General features: G+C 45.0%; 1 protein-coding gene across 1 annotated transcript in view; it reads left to right on the forward strand.

Annotated features, from left to right (window-relative positions):
* Positions 1-2,347: 2,347 nt before the first annotated feature.
* PALM2AKAP2 (PALM2 and AKAP2 fusion) overlaps positions 2,348-20,957 on the forward strand; it is a 595,149-nt gene continuing 576,539 nt past the window's right edge. Inside the window, exon 1 of the mRNA XM_051852170.2 lies at positions 2,348-2,442. The gene's annotated coding sequence lies outside the window, so the exon portion shown is untranslated. The remainder of the gene's footprint in view (positions 2,443-20,957) is intronic.

Below are 20,957 nucleotides of genomic sequence, written 5' to 3' on the forward strand. Positions count from 1 at the left end.
TGGCCGGCGCACCGCACTGATCCGAAGCCAGGAGCCAGGTGCTTCTCCTGGTCTCCCATGTGGGTGCAGGGCCCAAGCACTTGGGCCATCCTGCACTGCCTTCCCGGGCCATAGCAGAGAGCTGGACTGGAAGAGGAGCAACCGGGACAGGATCCGGCGCCCCGACTGGGACTAGAACCCGGTGTGCCAGCGCTGCAGGCGGAAGATTAGCCTATTGAGGTACGGCGGCACTGGCCTGGCAACAACTTTTTATCAGGTTTGGCTGTTTCATGTACCAATCCTGGATCTGAAGGGTGAGGTTACATCGTCAACAGGATGAAGGGTCTTTGCCTGTTTGTATTAACAGGAGTGGGTGTGTATCACTCAAAAAACTTGTACCCTCATAAAAGATAGTAGTGCATAGGGGGCAAGAGAAAAGATTCCCATCTGCTTTATAACTAATGAGGACTGGGTAGATGGGGATAATAGAATAACAGACCTGTGTTCACAGCCCTCCTCTATTATTTACTAGCTGGGCAATTGACTCAATACCTATGTGCCTCAGTTTCCTCATCTGTAAAATGTGTATGATAATGGTGACCACCTGGGGAATGCTGGAGACTTAAGTGTAATCATGTATTTCGAAGGTTGAACACAGTTCTTGGGACATAGTTAAGTGATTGGCAAGCATGAGCTGTTGTTGGTATTATTTGAAGAGTGGTATCAATCGCAAGACAAATCTGTAGTGTCAGAATATTGTCATTTGTCAGGTTTTAGCAATAAATACCCAAAATGTACTTGGCTAGCAGGCCTTAAATTTTGGCTTCCTTGTGAGCCCAAAGTGAAGGAAGGCAAGGACATGGGTGGAATCTAACTCAAAGGTCCTGATTAAGGGAGGATGGCCCAAGTGTCCCTTCTGGTTTCCTGAATGTGTAGTTGCCTCTTTATGCTATTTAAGTCATGGTGAGCGAGGGCATACACAGGTGGAGCAAGGAGTCATCAGAGTCCTTGCCTCCTGTGGTCCGTGAGCTCCAGCTGCAGGAAGACGTTGGGTGGAGTTGAGAGCAGATGGAAAGGGCCAGTTATTAAGATCATGTGGGGAAGAACTGAGCCCGGGATAAAGGCAGGTCTTGGGCTTGGAGTTTGAAAGCCTTTGGCACATATTCCTCTCTGCAATTTCTCCTCCAGGTATGGCTGAGACCCGTGAAAACAACGCTGACTTCATAGACTTTACTGCTTGCCCACACAATGCCAGAAAGAACCATCTGGATTGGGGGATGGTGGCTTCTGCTTGTGGGCTCAGTCACCAGAGGCTGTGGCAGCCTGCTGCTTGGTGTTCCCTGTCCCCTGCCTCCTCTAAGGAGAGTGGGAGGTGAGTCAACATCATTGCTGTGCTCCTGTTGTGCCATCACCACCACCAGCTGTAAAGCTGGACAAGGGTACTGGTTGAAAACCACCGTTGAGTATTCCGATTCCTCTACCTAGAGGAAAGAAGAGGAGGAAAAGACCCTAACAAGCAATAAGAGATCAGAATGAATACTGAAGTCCATTTACTCAAAGCAAAGGCCAGAGAAGGTAATGAGGTATGTTCAAGGTGGGAAATTGCCCACCAGGATACAGAAGCACACCCTCATGGGCCCCATCCCCCTCCTGCCCCACCTAAACCTGTTCTTGATGGGCTACTATATGGAATTGCTTTCTGTAGTCGTTTGGATGCTACATGACCTAGAAGTTATTGTACCTATTTTATAGATAAGGCAGGGAAAGTTCAAGGTGCTTAAGGAATTTGTCCTTTTGGATCTAGCTAGTAAATGGGAGAGTGTAGTTAAAATTCAAGTCTGTTTGGATCTAAAGTTCATTGCTTCATATTAGGAGTTCACCCCTCGAGGGGTCTACTTTGCTTCTCAGTAAAATGAGAAATTCAAACTGATTTTCAGGCCACACTTCTAACCTCCAGTGGCTGTAGTGTAGTGGCATCAAGTGTTGGAAAATAGGAAAGAATAGGCAAGAACCAGTGTGATGAAGCAGCAGTGTCTGATGGAGTACTCCAGGCAAGGGAAGTGCTCCAGGGGCTGGCACCTGGCACAGGTAGCCTGGGAGGGGAGCTCTGAGAAGATGGGGATAGGGGAGATGCAGAGTCTGCTTCTTCAGACTATCCGAGTCCTCCAGGGAGGACGTGAAAATCACCCACCTTCTCTGTGTCCTTTATCTCAGCCACAAACCCTGGCTTTTCACTCCTACCTCTTCCCTAGGTGGGACACAGTTCTCTCTAGCTGGTGTTGTGCCCCCAGATGGGACTCTTAACTCTTACAGCTGTATTCTGCTTACCCAGGTGCTTCTCCTTTTGTCCCTCCTCACCACAGGCCCAGTCCCAGGAGGTTTCTTGAAAAGTGGTTGGAGACATGGGTCCACTTTGTCCACGTCCCCAGGTGTCTCTTGCTTTCCTGGGAGCAGTACAAAACTGTAAGTCAACCCTCCCCCCACTGCCACAAATGCCTTGAAATCTTCATGTTTTTACCAAACTGCAGCATCAGCTGCACCACTCCATACCCATTGTACCAGTATGACTGCTAAGGATTCAAACTGTCACCAAAGCCTGACTACTGATGCTGGAACGTTCCATGGTCCAACTCAAACTCATACCCAGCAACTGAAAGACCCTCCATGGGCAATTCTTTTTCTTTTTCCCCAATAAAAACCAACATGGATGCACTTTTTACAAATGGTAGTAAGTTTTTTGAGGCATACTTTACATATTAAAACATACCCATTTTACATGTGTATTTGACTTTGGACATATTTGTACATCTTAAGTCTTCAGGCGATGTAATTGTATATATTTCCAACCTCCTAGAAAGTTCACTGTGCCTTTGGTTAATTATCCATCCACCACTGCTCCTAGCCATCCACTGATGCTATCATGATAGTTTTTTTTAATACTTTCAGAGTGACAAAGTCATATATTATAGACTCTTATATTTGGTTTCTTTCATTCAAAATAAGAATATCAAGATTTATCCAAGTTGTTGCATCTGTCATAGGAGTTGTTACAGATGAATATAAATTAGTGTTGTTTTTTTTTTCCCATCCCCCCGATGATGGGCATTTGGATTGTTTCCAGTTGGGATTAGTATTATTCCTAAAGCTTCTGTGAATATTTGCACACAATGTATAGACATATGTCTTCATTTCTCATGGTAACGCTTAGGAGTGGAATTGCTGAGTCTTGTAGTATGAGTATATTTAACTTTATAAGATTGTCAGGTGATTTTTCTGTATCTATTGAACAAATCATGTGGATTTTTAAGTCTGTTAATATAGTGAAATACAGTAGTTGATTATCAGCTATCAAACATTCAACCACTTGGTCCATGAAATATTGTCTTTTTTAAATACATTGCTGGATTTGCTTTGTTACAGATTTTTTGTTTTATATTATGAAACTGTCTAGTTTTCATTTCTTTTAATGTGTCTGCTTTGTGTATTGGGATAATGTTGGTCTCATAAAGTGAATTGGGAAGTGTTCCTTCCTTCTGTAATATCCTGTAAGAGTTTGTACAGACTTGGTTTTATTTCTTCCTTAAATGTGGTAGAGAATTTGCCTGTAAGGATAACCAGGTGTGGAGATTTCTTCATCAGAAAGTTAATTACTGAATTTATCTTTAACACAGGCTGGGATTCTCAGGTTGGCCATTCCTTCCTGAGTTAGTTTTGGTCATTTGTATCTTTTAAGGCATTTGTCTATTTCATCTATTGAGTTTATTGGCAAAATTTGATCCTAATATTGATTATCTTTTTAATGGCCGTATACTTGAAAGTGGTATCCCCCTTTAATTTCTGATATTGGCTTCTGTCTTTTCTCTCTCTCTTTTTTTTTTTTTATTTTTTGACAGGCAGAGTGGACAGTGAGAGAGAGAGACAGAGAGAAAGGTCTTCCTTTGCTGTTGGTTCACCCTCCAATGGCCGCCGTGGCCGGCGCGCTGCGGCCGGCGCACCGCGCTGATCCGATGGCAAGAGCCAGGAGCCAGGTGCTTTTCCTGGTCTCCCATGGGGTGCAGGGCCCAAGCACTTGGGCCATCCTCCACTGCACTCCCTGGCCACAGCAGAGAGCTGGCCTGAAAGAGGGGCAACCGGGACAGAATCCGGCGCCCCAACCGGGACTAGAACCCAGTGTGCTGGCGTCGCTAGGTGGAGGATTAGCCTAGTGAACCGTGGCGCCGGCCTCTCTTTTCTCTTTTTCAAACATGGTTAGTTTGGCTAATGGCGTATCATTTTTTACTGATTTGTTTGTTGCACAGGGAATTAGCTTTTTATTTGTTGTTGGACCATATTCTTTTAACACTGAATTCCACTTTTGATTTCTTTCCTTCTACTTACTTTGTATTTAATTTGATTTCCTTTTTTCCTGGTTAAGATGGAAGTTTTGATAGTTACTTCTAGATTTTTCTTTTCTAATGTAGAGTTAAGCTATAAATTCTCCTCTATTCAGGGCAGGCATTTCACTTGGTGGTTGACACATTCACATCCCATAATGAAGTGGTTGAGTTGGAAACCCACCTGTTTCCTGACTCTAGCTTCCCACTTATGCAGACCTTGGGAGGCAGCAATGATGGCCTAAGTAACTGGGTTCCTGCCAACCATGTGGGAGAACTGGATTGGGTTCCCTGCTGCTGGCAGCCCCAGCCATTGAAGAAAATTGGGGAGTGAACCAGTGGATGGCTCTCCCCCTGTTTCTCTTTAACAAATTAATTAAAAACAGCCAGGGTTAGTCCAGGCCAAAGCCAGGAGCCTGGGACCGGCCCTCCAATATGGGATTCTGGTGTTGCCAGCCACAGCTTAACCTACTGCACCGTGGCACCTACCCCATCTTTACCTTGATGTGGTTTCCTGCATTTCTTTTACTAGATGTTCATTGAGCTTCTGGATCTGTGTGTTTATCATTTTCACTAGATTTGGTACTTATTTGGCCACTAAGTTTTTAAGATTTTTTTTCCTGGGTGTCTCTTTTCCTTGCCTCTTTGCTCAGGGCCCTTTTACCACCTGCAGTTGCAATTGAGTGATGCTCCTCTTAATTGTCTCCTTCCACTGAGGCTGGGATCAAGCAATTCCAGGCATCAGATTGAATAAACGTGATATGAAAAACTATTTAACAATTACGACAGCATGGGCAATGAGTGGTAAGACTGCCCAGTAGCTTCAAACAACAGAGAAGGCCATATGAGCCTGAACAGTCCTGGACCAGGTTCTGGGAGGAGAAAGGGGTGTGGTTATACCCCTCTTACCTCCCCCTCCCAGCTCCTGGCCAAATGTCTTCATCTCCATCCTCAGGAGTGGGGGTGACATTTGCCAAGGCAACAGGTTCCTCTGGTAAAGTGGACCTACTGTCATTCTTGGCCAGCTGGTGAGCTGGGATTTCTGTCTTTGCAGGAAGTTATTGGAATATGACTCCTGTGACTGGACAGCTCTCAAAGCTCCTCATTTACTCATAAACCTCCACATATCTGCCATGTAGACACCCAGGGCTGCTTACAGAACCTCAGCTTAGTCTCCTATGGGTGTCAGGAGTTTGCCTCACCTCCATCTCATCCCCACTCCCCCAGATCTGGTGAAAGTGTATCCAGTAGTTTTGTAGCAGACAGATAAAAGTTTATATTTACATAGATTAAATTCTACTTTTTAAAGATTCATTTATATATTTGAAAGAGTTAGAGAGAGACAGATCTTCCATCTGCTGTTTACTCCTGAAATGGCCGCAGTGGCTGGGGCTGGGGCTGTGCCAGGCCAAAGCCAGGAGACCAAAGCTGCTTCTGGTCCTCCCATGTGGGTGCAGGGGACTGCTTTGCAAGGCATGTCAGCTGGGGGCAGGATTGGAAGTGGAACAGCCAGGACTAGAACGGGGCCCATGTGGGATGCTGGAGCTCCAGGGGGAGGCTTAACCTGTTGTGCCACAGCACTGGCCCCATAGATTAACTTTCAAGATAATTTTAAAAATTGAAAGTTTCTCCTGTTGTTTGCTTGTGTAATCTATGAATATATTTAGCCTTTAGAAATGCCTTCTTTTGGCCAGCGCCGCGGCTCACTAGGCTAATCCTCCGCCTCGAGGCGCTGGCACACCGAGTTCTAATCCCGGTCGGGGCGCCGGATTCTGTCCCGGCTGCCCCTCTTCCAGGCCAGCTCTCTGCTGTGGCCAGGGAGTGCAGTGGAGGATGGCCCAAGTGCTTGGGTCCTGCACCCCATGGGAGACCAGGATAAGTACCTGGCTCCTGCCATTGGATCAGCGCAGCGCGCCGGCCTCAGTGGCCATTGGAGGGTGAACCGATGGAAAAGGAAGACCTTTCTCTCTGTCTCTTTCTCTCACTGTCTACTCTGCCTGTCAAAAAAAAAAAATAAATAAAAGCCTTCTTTTTTTATATTGCTTTCTGGTCTTAAATGATATAACTCTTAGTTGTTGTAAGAGAAAGCATTAAGCTTTATGAAAATGTATAATTTAAAATTGGGCAGTTTCCTATAATCATGAGATAACTTACAGTTTAGCTTATAATCTTTAATTTTTTAAATGTTAATTGTTCTTAGTTTTTATAGAAGAAGTAATATGCAGTCAGTATAATATTTATTTATAGTTTACAGGTCTTCCAAATGTTCCAGAACTTCAGTAGAATCTTTAGAAAAACCTTTTACTAATATTTAAATTTTTACAGATAAAACATCATTTTTAATCTTTCAAACTTCTAGAAATACATCTCTTAGAAAGCAGGAACTTTTCAGAATCAAATTCCCTCAAGTTAACAGCCTTCTTGCCAACCCTCTGCCCACCCAAGAGACACCAAAGGACTTGACATTCTTCTTGCACATCCTGTGCCCTTGAACTCATGTGCCCGTGCTTGGAATGTTCCTCCAGTCTGGATATCTGTCCACCATCCCCTACCTTGTTAATTTCTCCCTTTTTAGATCCATCTCAGACACCACCTCATCCTCGAACCCTCCTTCCGTTCTTCTAATCAGAATTAGTTTCTCTCTTCGCTGTGTCCCATTGAACTTGTACATAACTCTGCTGTAGTGCTCACTGCATCGGAAGGGTAGAGTTCAAGTTTAAATATGGTCCATCTGCTACCAAAGTCCACACTTCTGTGTGCTCTGGTGCTTCCGTGGGGTTTGCCTATTAGGATTTAGAGCATTGTTCTATGATTTCATATTCGCAATACTCTTTTTTTGTTTAATTTGAGATACAGCTCACTTACCTTAGAATGCACCATTTACACGTGCACAACCAATTGTAATTGTTACAGGGGTTTAGTTTCTGATTCCTTTGTGAAAAGGACAGTATGTGCCTTAGTGTTTCCATTTCTGATCACAGTGCTTCACCACAATAAGGCAGTCGAGAGACATCTGAGTAAGATTATTTACCATACACTGTAACCCAGTCCTTCTCAAACTGACTACGCATCCAGATCACCCAGGGAGCATGACAAAGTGTGGGTTCTCACAAGCTTTCCCATGATGCCTGTGATGGCCATCTCAGGACTACACTGAATTGCCCTGGTGTCTAAAACAGGTAATTACCACAAGTGTTCACAAGGGGGTGCAATAGGCAAGGATTTCTGTGGCTGTTCATCACACACTGCAGAAAGAATTCATGGCATAGGCTTTTCAGTGGCTGTTTGGCTAATTACTTGTTTTGTGGAGGAGGCACCATAGATATCTTAGTATCCTAAAAATAGATTTCCCTTTCATCTATATCTTCCAAAGAATTCTCCAAGATTATGCTCATCAAAACTGGAAGTGCTCAATATTCCTATAATTAAAAGTGTCAAATAAGAACATTGCTAAAAATAGTTTAGGCTGAAGATATGGAAGATGTGCAAATAATAGTGATGACAATCATAAGAGTAATAACGATAACAGTGGTCTTTCATTGATACCTATGAAATGTGTAGTATAGCTACACATAGATGGTTGCATTTGGAAATGCCCTAGTTTTACAGATAGGAAAATGCATGCTGAGAGAAGTTAAGTAAGGTGCCTGGGTTCTGCAGGTTGTAAGTGGATAGGTGGCTTTGAATATACTCTACCTTCTCAAAGTCCACAATCTTCTGTGAGTTCTGTTGCTTCCTGGGATTTTCTATTGGGATTTAAAGCAATCTCTGATTCTTGGTTTATCACACTTTTAAAAAATTGGTGTTTAGTGTAAACCTCATTGCTTATCTAATTCCAGAATGTGTTTTTCATCACCCTCAAAAGAAACAACTATACCTATTAGACATTCCTCCCTTCTCCCCCTACTCCAGCCCTCAAGAACCTTTAATCTGCCTCCTATCTTTATAGATTTTCCCCTTCTGGCATCATATGTAAATGAAATCTTTCAGTATGTGGGATTTTGTGTTTGAGTCTTTTTGCTGAGCATCATGTTTTCAAAGTTAATCCTCACTGTAGCATGTATCAGCACCTCTTCCTTTTTTATGCCCAAATAACATTCCATTGTGTGGATAGAACACATTTTGTTGACAACAAAGAATTCATTAGAGTCAGCAAGCGGAAATGAAAGTTCACGGAGAGACTGGGTCTAGAGATGGACATGGGATGTTAGCCTCATCTCAATGTATGTGACCAAGATGGCCAAGGAGAGAAATGAGGAGTAGGGGTGAAGGCTGAAGAACAAGTGCCCAGGAAGCTAGAGGCCAGTTAGGGCTCCACGAAGGATGCTGGTGCCTGGGAGCTTGTGAAAATCAAAGGTTCCAGAAGCCAAGGAGGGGTCCGAGACTCAGGAAGCAGCAAGTTGTCAACAGAGTTGGTGCCACGGAAAGATCCAATGTGATATGCATGTGTTGGCTTCTTTGGAAAGAAATGATGTGTGGCATGGAGGGGGTGGTCTCAGAGAGAGTTAAAATTTGCCTGGCAGCTAAGAAGGGATGAAGAGCTGAGTTATATTTAGAAAAATTTCCAGAGTAGTACAGATGTGAGTCAAAGCTATAGCTCCGATAATTAATCCATTAGTAAATCAAGACACAATTCCTGTGCCTGACATAAGCATTCATCATGGCTGTTACTTAATGCACACTGCTACCATGTCAGGTGCTCTGCATACATTCTTACCCGATGCTGGCAATGACAGCACAAGGAAGGTGCCCACTGGCAAATGGAGACACTGACATCTGGAGACTCTGGGTGACCTGCTCAGTGTCATCTCACCACTGTGATTCAGCTGCAGGCTGCATTTATCTCTAGTCTAACTCAAAGTCTGACACTCAACTTCAACCCCCAAACACCCTCTCCTCTCAAGAGTCTAAAAAAGAAATCCTAAAATACCACACTAAATTGTGACCCTATAAGAATAAAAGGTAAAACTGCCAGGAGTTCCCATAGCTATCAAAGAGGACAGTCACTTGTTTGCCACTGCACAACTTGGAGACCTCAGAAATGTTAAAGGCAGTGGAGCAAAATCCCTGTGCTTGCTTGTGCAGAGTGAGCAGTGGGAAGAGACCTGGCTTTTGCACCTGAGCCTTGCTTTATGGGAACAAGGGAACTTTGTGTGTCTTTCAGTCCCAGAAAAGGGGAGGGGAGGCTTGGCCCCAAGTGAAAGAGCAAGTTTCATTTCAGCCTTCCAGAATGATGTCTTTTCATGTCTTCGTAGAATACCTGAAGGCTTGCCAAAACCCATGAGTGAGAAACCAGACCTGGCTACCCCAGGCCGTCTGCACCAGCCCCTGCCACACAGGAGGCTCTTTCAGGGGTGTGAGTTCAGAAGTGCCCGTGAGGCTCCTGTTGTCTATTTTGCTTCACATCACCTGCACGTTAGCATTTCCCCTGCATGGGAGGTTTCGAGAGATACTGAAAAATGTCCTGCCAAAAAATGTCCTCAAGAAAGTAAGACTAACATGTTCAAAATAACCAGAAAATCTCTGATAGACGATTACATAAATAAAACAGGACAATAGATCTCATGGAATATTCTAGAGTCACAATAGCAGAATAGCTCTGTTTGAATCAGTCTTATGGGGCTCCAAAATTTGTACGAAAATAGCACACTGCAGAATGTTATGTGTAGTATAGCAACTATCTAGATATTAAAAACCCTTGTATTTCTCAAGGATATAGTCATATTAAAATATAGATGAGGTATTTTAAAAAGTTTGGAAACTGGAGTTAAACCATAAGTTTATTTTGGTACAAAATATTTTTTGGAATCATGCATTGATGTTTCATGATATATATTTACATGGATATTTTAAAGACTCCTTATATGCATGAATTGTAAAAATTTTTGCAACAAAATCTATATTCTGTTCCATTTTCCACAAACATTTTGAGGCAGTCTCCTGTTAAGGGTGCATATTAATCCGTAATAGTGGTTACTGTGGTGGTTGGGAGGGGTTGGTGGTGCTGGAGGAATCAGGATTAGTGGAGGATATTTAAAAATTGTGGCCCCTGGAACACTGGCAGTCTTCATGGCCTTATTTAGAGGAGCAGACACTTCAAGATCAAAGCTATTTTGGTAGAAACACTGTCTTAGTCTATTCAGGTTGCTATCACAAAACACCATGGACTGGCTAGCTTTTAGATGATGGAAATCTGTTTCTACCTATTCTGGGGGCTTGGAAGTCCAAGATCAAGAGCCTGGAAGAATCTGGTGTCTGGTTAGGGCCCATTTCCTAGATCATAGATGACGCCTTCTCACTGTGTCCTCACATGATGAAAGGAGGAAGCCTTCTGAGGTCCCTTTTTACTTAAGGGAACAAATTCTATTGGCAAGACCCCCAGCCTCATAATTTCCTCACCACTCAAAGGCCACACCTCCTAACACCATCACTTTGGTCATTAGGTTTTCAACACATGAAATTTGAGAGGAGACAAACATTCAGTCCCCAACAAACACTGAGATATCATTTGCCTCTCTCACTGGGTTGACATTTGAGCCAACATTTAGAAGATCTGCATAGCCAGAAAACCAATGCTTTCCAAATGATCAATGCATTTTGTTACAATGTCATTTTATCCTCTGTTTTTCTGCATTTTCACTCTTAAAAAAATGATCTGTTAAAAGGTTGCTGTCATAGACTGAATTGTCCATTCCTTATTTGGAAATCCTAACCCCCTGTACTGCAGAATGTGACTTTATTCAGAGATAGGGCCTTTAGAAAGATGGTTATGTTTCGATGAGGTGGTATAAAACCAGTAGAGAGTGAAACTGCTGGCATCCTTACTGTCAGGTCAGTGGCCCCAGCTGTCCCAGTCATGGCCATATCCTGGACTGTCACACATTTCAAGTGAAAAAATAAATCTGTCAATTTCACTCAAGAATGACCTTGAGGAAGTGATAAAACTTGTTAAATGCATTAAATCTTGGCTCTTTTTTCAAAAACTTTTATTTAGTAAATATAATTTTCCAAAGTACAGTTTATGGATTACAATGGCTCCCCCCCGCAACTTCCCTCCCACTCGCACCCCTCCCATCTCCCGCTCTCTCTCCCATTCCATTCACATCAAGATTCATTTTCAATTATCTTTATATACAGAAGATTGATTTAGTATATATTAAGATTTCATCAGTTTGCACCCATACAGAACATAAAGTGTAAAATACTGTTTCAGTACTAGTTATAGCATTAATTCACATTGGACAACACATTAAGGACAGAGATCCCACATGAGAAGTAAGTACACAGTGACTCCTGTTGTTGACTTAACAATTTGACACTGTTGTTTATAGTGTCAGAAATCTCCCTAGGCTCTAGTCATGAGTTTACAAGGCTATGGAAGCCTCTTGAGTTTGCTGACTTCGATCTTATTTAGACAAGGTCATAGTCAAAGTGGAAGTTCTGTCCTCCCTTCAGAGAAAGGTACCTCCTCCTTTGATGGCCTGTTCTTTCCACTGGGATCTCACTTGCAGAGATCTTTCATTTAGGATTTTTTTTTTTTTTCCCAGAGTGTCTTGGCTTTTCATGCCTAAAATACTCTCATGGGCTCTTCAGCCATATCCGAATGCCTTAAGGGCTGATTCTGAGGCCAGAGTGCTATTTAGGACATCTGCCATTCTATGAGTCTGCTGTGTATCCTGCTTCCCATGTTGGATCGTTCTCTCCCTTTTTTATTCTATCAGTTAGTATTCACATACACTAGTCTTGTTTGTGTGATCCCTTTGACTCTTAGACCTATCAGTGTGATCAATTGTGAACTGAAATTGATCACTTGGACTAGTGAGATGGCATTGGTACATGCAATCTTGATGGGACTGTGGGCACATTTTAAAATTTTTTCTGGGTGAGGAGGTAGGTACAGTGTGCCTTGGCTGCATTCTAAGGTACAATAGTTGTCTTAAAGAGAAGCACTTGTGTGTTTGAGTTGAGAGTTTTTATCCCATAGTGTGCTTTTTATATGCAAGAATGACTGACAGGCAGACTGTGGGTAGTCAGGCCAGGGGAGTTGGCAGATATCTTCCTGAAAATGAGCAAAAACGAGCCTGTCACTTCAAGGAAAACAACTGACAGTGTTTGTTACCAGTGGTGGAATATAAGTTTTCAAGTAAAAATTGGAATGCTGAGGAAATTGTTCCACCATGAACCCGACAATTTGTCAACACTTCAAGAGTTTCTGGTAAGGACAACAGTAATATTAACAAGTAGGATTTTTTAGTGTTGTGTAATCAAACAAACCATCAGTTGGAAGATCTGGATAGCTGTAAAACCAATACTTTCCAAATGATCAATGTATTTTGTTATCAAGTCTTTTTATTCTCTGGTTTTGTGCATTTCCAACTCTTAAAAAGTTGTTTGTTGCAATGTTGCTGTTATGGCCAGAATTGTCCACACCCTGTGTTGAAGCTGTAACCCCTAGAACCTCAGGATGTGACTGTAGAGACAGGGCCTCTGAAAAGACGGTTACCTTACAGGGAGGCCAGCAGGGTGGGCCCTAACCAGATGTGCCTGGTGTGCTTACAACAAGAGGAAAGGACACAGAGAAAAGCCCATGTGTGGACACAGTGAGAAAGTGTCCATCTGTCAACCAGAGAGAGGCCTCAAAGGAAACAGACCTTGCTGGCACCTTGGGCTTGGAGTTCCAGCCTCTAGAATGATGGGAAAACAAATGAACAAATGTCAGTTGGTGAAGCCACCCAGCCTGTGGGACTTTGTTATATTGCTCTAGCAAACAAACACAGCCGTTATCTTGTATGGAATCAAAATGACTAGGACTAAAGTCATAGGCAACAATTCCAAGCACATACTTGTACGGCTCAAAATAACTTCCTCTACTCCTCCCCCTTCCTAGTTATCTCCTACTTCTTTTTTCTCATTTCCCTCTTCTTTTCTATGCTCCAAGCCATAGAGGCAAATATAGCCAACCTCATCACCCAGAATATATTTTTTTTGACAGATAGAGTTAGACAATGAGAGAGACAGAGAGAAAGGTCTTCCTTCTGTTGGTTCACCCCCCAAATGGCCACTATGGCCAGAGCTATGCCGATCCGAAGCCAGGAGCCAGGTACTTCCTCCTGGTCTCCCATGCTGTTGCAGGGACCCAAGCACTTGGGCCATCCTCCACTGCCATCCTGGGCCACAGCAGAGAGCTGGACTGGAAGAGGAGTAACCGGGACTAGAACCCGGCACCCATTTGGGATGCCGGCGCCACATGTGGAGGATTAACCAAGTGAGCTATGGCGCCGGCCCCTCACCCAGAATATTTTTAAAGATGTGCACACAAGAGCCAAGGTTTAATGCAATTATAGTGTGCGTACACAAACACACACACATACACACACACACACATGGATATGGAGAATGTAGGATTGGAACATATCAAATAATTGATGTTTCTGTTTTATTGCTGATGTTGATATAATCACTTTCCTCTCTCCTGCTATTAAGTCAGCAACTTGGAAGTTAGAGTGTACATTTGATCATGAAGTATTTGTCCTCAATGTCTTAGGCAGAGGCATTTGGGGTTACTCTGGAGACCTTTTAGAATAAGGAAGAAAAGAGGCAAATGTATTTCTAGAAAATCAAGATCAGGGTTATTTCTCAAGGAGTGTGGCCAACATCCAATTAGTGGGAAGAACATATATTCTTCTTGTAGCCTGACTGGGCATCTTTGAAGAGATAATTCAGCATTCTGGTTACAAATCATGTCAGTTGGCTGCGTTTGTGGAAGAATACTCATCACAGCATGATCGGTAGAGAGTTCAAACTGCAATGGAAACACTCCAGATTTCCCTACGTGTTCCTTAACTCGGAACTAAATCCCGCTCCCTGTTTCCCTATGGGAAGTCAGCAGATGTGTGAACTTAAGTGGAGTTCCCTGAGCTTATTAGGGGTGTTGTGTGGTCCAAGCAAAGCAGAACCACCTTTCCAGGCCTGTAACCCACATTTCTTTGGGGATCCATGTCCATTCCAGACAGCCCTAGCCAGTTCTCAGGGAGCTGTTGAGTTGTCCTTATGGTAATGAACACTCACTGCACACATGGAAAGCTTACGATTGTGTTTACCCAAAAGCACTCTTTAAAAAAAAATTTTATTTATTTGAAAGGCAGAGTTACAGAGAGGCAGAGAGAGGGAGGGAGGGAGGGAGGGAGGGAGGCGGTGGAGGGGAGAAGGGGCCAGAGAGGGGGAGGTCTTCCATCCGCTGGTTCATTCCCCAGATGGCTGCAATGATTGGAGCTGTGCCGATCTGAAGCTAGAAGCCAGGAGCAGCTTCCTGGTCTCCCATGTGGGTGTGGGGGCTCAAGGACTTGAGCCATCTTCTACTGCTTTCCCAGGCTATAGCAGAGAGCTGGATTGGAAGTGGAGCAGCCGGGACATAAACTGATGCCCACATGGGATGCTGGCACTGCAGGTGCTAGTTTTACTCACTATGCCACAACACTGGCCCCAGAAAACACTCTTATAAGATTATCATTCTGGCTTGCTTCTCACCAACCAGCTCTCTGTTCTGGGCACACAGCTCAACTTGACTTCCCAGACGGCTTTGCTGTTGAACATGGTGGCAGGATTGCATTGCAGTGGTAGGTATGTGAGTGAAAGTACAATGTGTCACTCCTAGTCTTGCCCACCTTCTGGGGACAGTCCATGCTCTGTTCTCCTCTGTCTTGCACAGACAGGCACAGGTATGTGGGAGGCTGAGTGCTGGGTTCCAGATCACATCTGGAGGGACATCTGCCTCTCAGCAACACCATTTTGGACTCCATGGGAGTGATGGATACATTCCCATTGTGTTAAAGCTACTGAGGATTTTGGGGTTTACTTATTAAAGCTACTTGTAGTACTCACAGCAATACTCGTGCCCATTTTATAAGTGAAAAATATGAGCCTTGGAACATTTAATTATACGCAGTTCCAGGGCTTGCTCTCTCTCTGCCTCTGCCTCTCTGTCATGCTGCCTTTCAAATAAATAAATAAATACTTTAAAAAAATTTGTAAGCAGTTCCACATGGGCTTGAAGTGTTTGTGTTTTCTTGGGAATGAACTGGCAAGAATCTCGGTCAGAGTGGTGAGCGGAGGTGTGTGTGTATAGAACCATCTACCAGGGTTTATGGATGCAAGGTCCCTCCCCATTTTAAGCAGGGACTGGAAATGTCAGTCTTAAGTTCCATATCGGACCCTAGGCAAAGGATGGGGGCTATGCCTTTGACCATAACTGAGTAAGAAGCAGGGACACCCAAAGCAATTCAGGCTCCCTCCCAAGAATGGCTGCCACTGTGCAGCTGGCCAACAAGATCCCAGCTCTTATCTGAGAAGGCCTGGCGAGGGATGACGTGACTCACTAGAGAATGCAACCCTGGACGATGCCAGCCTTTCCCAGGGATATCCATTTCAGAAGCCTGGCAGCATGCGAGAGAAAACAATCTCAGGCCATCTTACCTCGCTCAGGGCTCAGGGTGCACCCCACCCCCACCCCATCACTGGAGCATGGCCTCCACTGGAGCATGGCCTCCACTGGAGCATGGCCGAAAATAAGCTGTCCCTGACCCGCTGCTCCACTTTTTAACCACGTCACCAATGCCAGCTCACCTTTCTCTCCTAGCTGTACCAGCAGTGGAATTGTATGTTTCTGAAGCCTGGGAGGTGATGTGGCTGGTGTCTCTCTCCCAAGCACACACCCAACCCTCTACTGTTTGTGGAATCAGAAAGTGACTGCTGGAATGTTGGTGGTCGCAATGAGCATGACTATTTTGGGGTGATAGCTTCATCCTAAGGAACAGAACGCTGAGGATTGAGGGAAGTGAATTGGTGCAGCTCAGGAAGCTTGTTCGTGGAACGTGGGGGCCTTTATGACTTGCTCAGCATTGTCTCAGTGTTGCAGGATCGAGTTCCCAGGGCATGAGACTTGGAGACTCTCTAGCGTGTGTATAAGAGATGCATGAGATGGCACTTTTAGGCGCACACATGTAAGGGAGTTGAGAGGCAGGACTGGGCAGAAGGAGACGTCGTACTGTGATGTAGTTGTCACAGATATCTCAGCTGATCCCACAAGGGAGCTCCAAAGCTGGGGTGATCTTTCAGAGATGTCCCAAACTGAGGCAAAAACACTGAGACTTTGCTGGCCGGTGCCACGGCTCAATAGGCTAATCCTCCGCCTGTGGCGCCGGCACCCCGGGTTCTAGTCCCGGTCGGGGTGCCGGATTCTGTCCCAGTTGCCCCTCTTCCAGGCCAGCTCTCTGCTATGGCCTAGGAGTGCAGTGGAGGATGGCCCAGGTACTTGGGCCCTGCACCCCTGCAGGGGAGACCAGGCTTCGGATCAGTGCGGTGTGCCGGCCGCAGTGCACCAGCCACAGCAGCCACTGAGGGGTGAACCAATGGAAAAAGGAAGGCCTTTCTCTCTGTCTCTCTCTCTCTCGCTGTCCACTCTGCCTATCAAAAAAAAAAAGTAAATAAATAAAATAAACACTGGGACTTTGCATCCTCACCCAGACCAAACTGCATGGAGGCTGCTCTAAACTTGTGAGGCAGCCACACTGGCAGAGGGCAGTTTCCAGGGAGGGGATCTGTCCTGGGTGTGGGGGGAAACCTGGACAGAGACCCCCAGCCTTTGCCATGTGGATTTATACTCATAGTCATGCTGAGGTACAGAGTGATGGAAACTGGACCCTGGGTCACATGGACATGAACTAGTAGCGTGAAGAGAGACATTCAGATGTCTGGTCTCAGCTTGCAGCTTGAAGTTCAGAGAGGACAGAAAGAGGTTGCTCTTGGGTCTGGTGCACTTCTGCTTTAGGGGAGTAGCCCACCTGGGATGCCTGGCCTGGCCTGGCTGACCCTGGAAGTGTATCTCGGAGGAAGAGGGGAAGGGTGGTGAGGTCTGGGGGCTTCATGGAGGGGAAGAGACTTGGCAGCATAGTAAGGACTGGGAGGGAGCTTGATGCTAAATTCCAGAAAGCCTGGTCTCCTGGGAGGAGCCAGCAAGCCCTGTAACTGTGGAGAAATTCTTGTTTTCTTGCTGCTGGTTCCTTGTGAGCAGCCAAGGAGAGAGCAGAGGAAGGCCCATCTTGGTAGTTCCTGAACTTGGAGGAGGATGACATCTTTACAACCAGCAGACCTTGCCACTACCCCCATGGGTATAAACACCTCAAGTGATTAATGACACCCAAGCGAGTGGCCCCAGTGCCTAGGATACATATATTCTGCCAGGAAAAATTACGAAATACTTCAAAAATTTTATTTGAAAGGCAGAGACAGAAACACAGAGAGACAGATGGAGATCTTCTGTCTGCTAGCTCTCTCCCTAAATGCCTGCAACAGCTGGGGCTGGACCTGGCTAATGCTTAGAACCTGAAGCTCAATCCAGCTCTCCCACATGGATGGAAGAATCCAAATACTTGAGCCATCACCTGCTACCTTGTGATGTGCATATTAGCAGGAGCTAGAATTAGGACTGGAGCCAGGACTTGAAGCCAGGTACTCTGGAATGGGATGTGGGAATCCCTAACAGTGTCTTAACCACTGTACCAAACATTTGCCCCTGAAAGACTTTGAAATAGGCAAAAAAAACCAAAAAACAAAAAAAACTATTGGATGTCTGTCCAAGGCACCCTTCCTGGTTATCTTGCACTTTTCATTGCCTTTAAACTTTTTCAAAAGTCTGTAATTTATAGAAAGCTAAAGGTAATGGCCCATAGAAATGCAAATGAATCTTGTCCAGTGGAGGTGCAGTCTGTGACTGCTCTGTGGCTATTGACCTGTTTTTGCATTTTTTTGTAAATTCATTTCCACATTCCACTCTACCTTGATATGGGTGTTCTTTTAATGACCCTGTAATCTGAGTGGAACATCTTACTGGCTCTCTTCTAAAAGTTGGATTGTTGGCATATGCTTTTAAAAAAATAGCAAAAAATAAATACAGGTCCTCTGTCTCTTGGTTTCATTGCCCTGAATCCAGGGAGAGTTGAGAAGCCCTCTTTAGAGATCCCTCCAAAGGCTGCAGAAGGGGGTGGGACTGAGAGAGCTGCAGGGAAGGCCTCTGGAACATCCACTCCGCAAACCATGGAGTCAGAGGAGCTCTACTCTTGTCTGCTTTGGTCTTTTTTCCAACAGGGAGTATCTATATAAGATCTCTTGGAACCAAGGTGCCATAGTTTGAATTGTGCCGCTGCCTCCACCTCTCCTGCAAAGGAAGTCCTGCTAAGTAGGTCTTCACCCCCGGGACCTATGAATGTGACCTTGTTTGGGAAAGGATCTTTGCAGATGGTCAAGCTAAAATGATGCTGTTAGTCATACTGGATTATGTCCAGCCTGTGTCCTTACCAAAAAAGATGTTTGGTCTCAAAACAGGCACCCAGAGAGAACGCCATACTAAGATGAGGCCAGAGACTGGGAAGATATGTCTACATGCTGTGGAACGCAGATTATCTGCAAAGCCACTGGAAGCTAGGAGCTGGGCATGAAACAAAGTCTCTCTCCCAGCTTTCAGAAGGAACTGGCCCTGTTGAGACCTTGATCTCAGACTTGTATTTTCCAGAACTGCAAGACAATAACTTCATGCTGTTTAAGCCACCCAGTTTGTGGAAATGAAATACATAGACTTCTGCGGTGACACTAGCACACATCAACAGCTTTGAGCTCACTACTCTCTCCTACCATAGGGAGTTGAATGAGGATCATAGAATGTTGTAGGGCCTCGAGTGCCTTAAATACAGCCACCATTCAAGGGGGCAGGCAATTCTTCTTGGTTGTAAAACTTTCCAGGAGATATGAAATCCAAAATAGCACACCCAGCTGCAGTTTGACACTGCGTACTTAGAGCTCTCTTGTCTTGCAGGTAGAGCAACAGACCATTACTGTGTATTAACTGAAAGAGCTGGTCTCTGCCTGAATGGTACCCAGTTACTGTGTCCTCAATTTCCCAATCACAGCTGTCAGAAGTTAGACTTAATTAAGCCGTGTTCCCAGCCATGTGGCAGCCAGCAGGTTCCCGTAGTAATTTCCAAAGTTTCCAAGGAGGGCTGGCTCTCTGGTGCCTCTGCACACTATTGCAGTGGGCAAGGGTGGCTTGGGATGAGACAAGACCTTGGCCTTCTTTAGAGCCTATGCTGGAATAAGCACCTATTGATTTTAAACACTATTTTAATCAAACCTTGGTTGATCCAGTTTTTCAGCAAGAATATGCATACCCAAGAGAGCACAGCAATGTTTGGAAGCGGGAAGTGACCCACTGGCAAGCCCACTTTCTGGCTGCCCTCCAAGGTCCAGGGGGCAGTGCAGTGCATGGAGAGTGGGTAAGTGGTGAAACCAGGCAATGAACCTCATGGTCCTCGTGGGTGAAGAGCTGTCCATTGGTCAGTTCTCTCTGTTTATCGATCCCTTTGGTGCCAATGAGATGCAAATGTGCTGCTTGCATTTCCTAGATTCATTATGCATTGGACTCTGATGGACAGATCTGACTAGGCCTTTTCCTGTAGGAGTTCAAGCAAAGACCTAAAGCTGGAGGATGAGGTGGGCAACAGAGTGAGCCAGAAATAGAGCGTCAGGATCCTGCTTAGCATCCTCCTTGCCAGCTGTGGTGTGATTGGCATAAAGGAGCACTGGTCATACCTCACTGTCTACCACTCCCTCTTTTTTTCTTCTTACAATCTTGTTTTTAATCCTGGCATCTCCACTCCATCTTGGAGACCTAGCATACTCAGAATGGGGGAAACACAACACAACAAAATTCAGTCCCAGTTCATGCCCTGTAAGATCTGACACCTCGGCCTCCAGCTGGAAGTTAATGGAGCCTCAGCTGGTGCCCCAGGGCCCATCTCATGTGAGTTCTTTCATTGAATTGTTAGCACTTTTGGCCACCTCTAATCTTCTGCCCATGAGCTTCTTCTCTGACCTCTTTGCCTATGGAACCTGCTGTGAGCTCCCACAGTGGGATGCTGATGTCCACGGTAAAGGGTCAGTCTCCGAAGGCTTTTGACGCTGCCAACTCTTGAGGTGCCCCCACTGTCATCATCGCACTGCATGACAGTGTTCTTTGCTGGATGTTTCTTGCCCACAGTGTGCCATACTTTATTTCTGGTGTCACTTTTTTAGTTTGGATTTAACCTATGAAGAAAGTATATGCTGGGCTGGCTCAGCCACGAGCCAACACCAAAGCATCAAGCCAATGCCAGCACACAGCCAACAGGCTGGTGGGGGTCCCATGTGGGGCCTGACACCTCTGCTGTGGAGTCTTGGGATTGCAGGAGAAAGATGGACAGAGATGACAGAGAGCCCTGGCTCCACCATCAAGCTGCCTCTCTTGGTGTCGGAGTTTCTCATCACAAAGATAACATACAAGGTGTTTGCTTTTCCCAACATGAAGCAGAAACTGCTACTCTAGCCCGTCCCACATGCAGACTTATTAGTACCAGTTGCTTTGTGGCTGCTTAGTAAATATTTATCCAAAATATTGAAAGGCCAAATATATCTGCATAGGCAATTGGGTTCTCAGGGCAGAAACTTCCATTGCATTTTTCCTGTTGACTTAGAAGAAGATTCCAGAACAGACAGGCCTATCTTTTTTTTTCAACTTTT

This window comes from Oryctolagus cuniculus, chromosome 1 (assembly GCF_964237555.1).
Source record: "Oryctolagus cuniculus chromosome 1, mOryCun1.1, whole genome shotgun sequence".
Lineage (NCBI taxonomy): Eukaryota > Metazoa > Chordata > Mammalia > Lagomorpha > Leporidae > Oryctolagus > Oryctolagus cuniculus.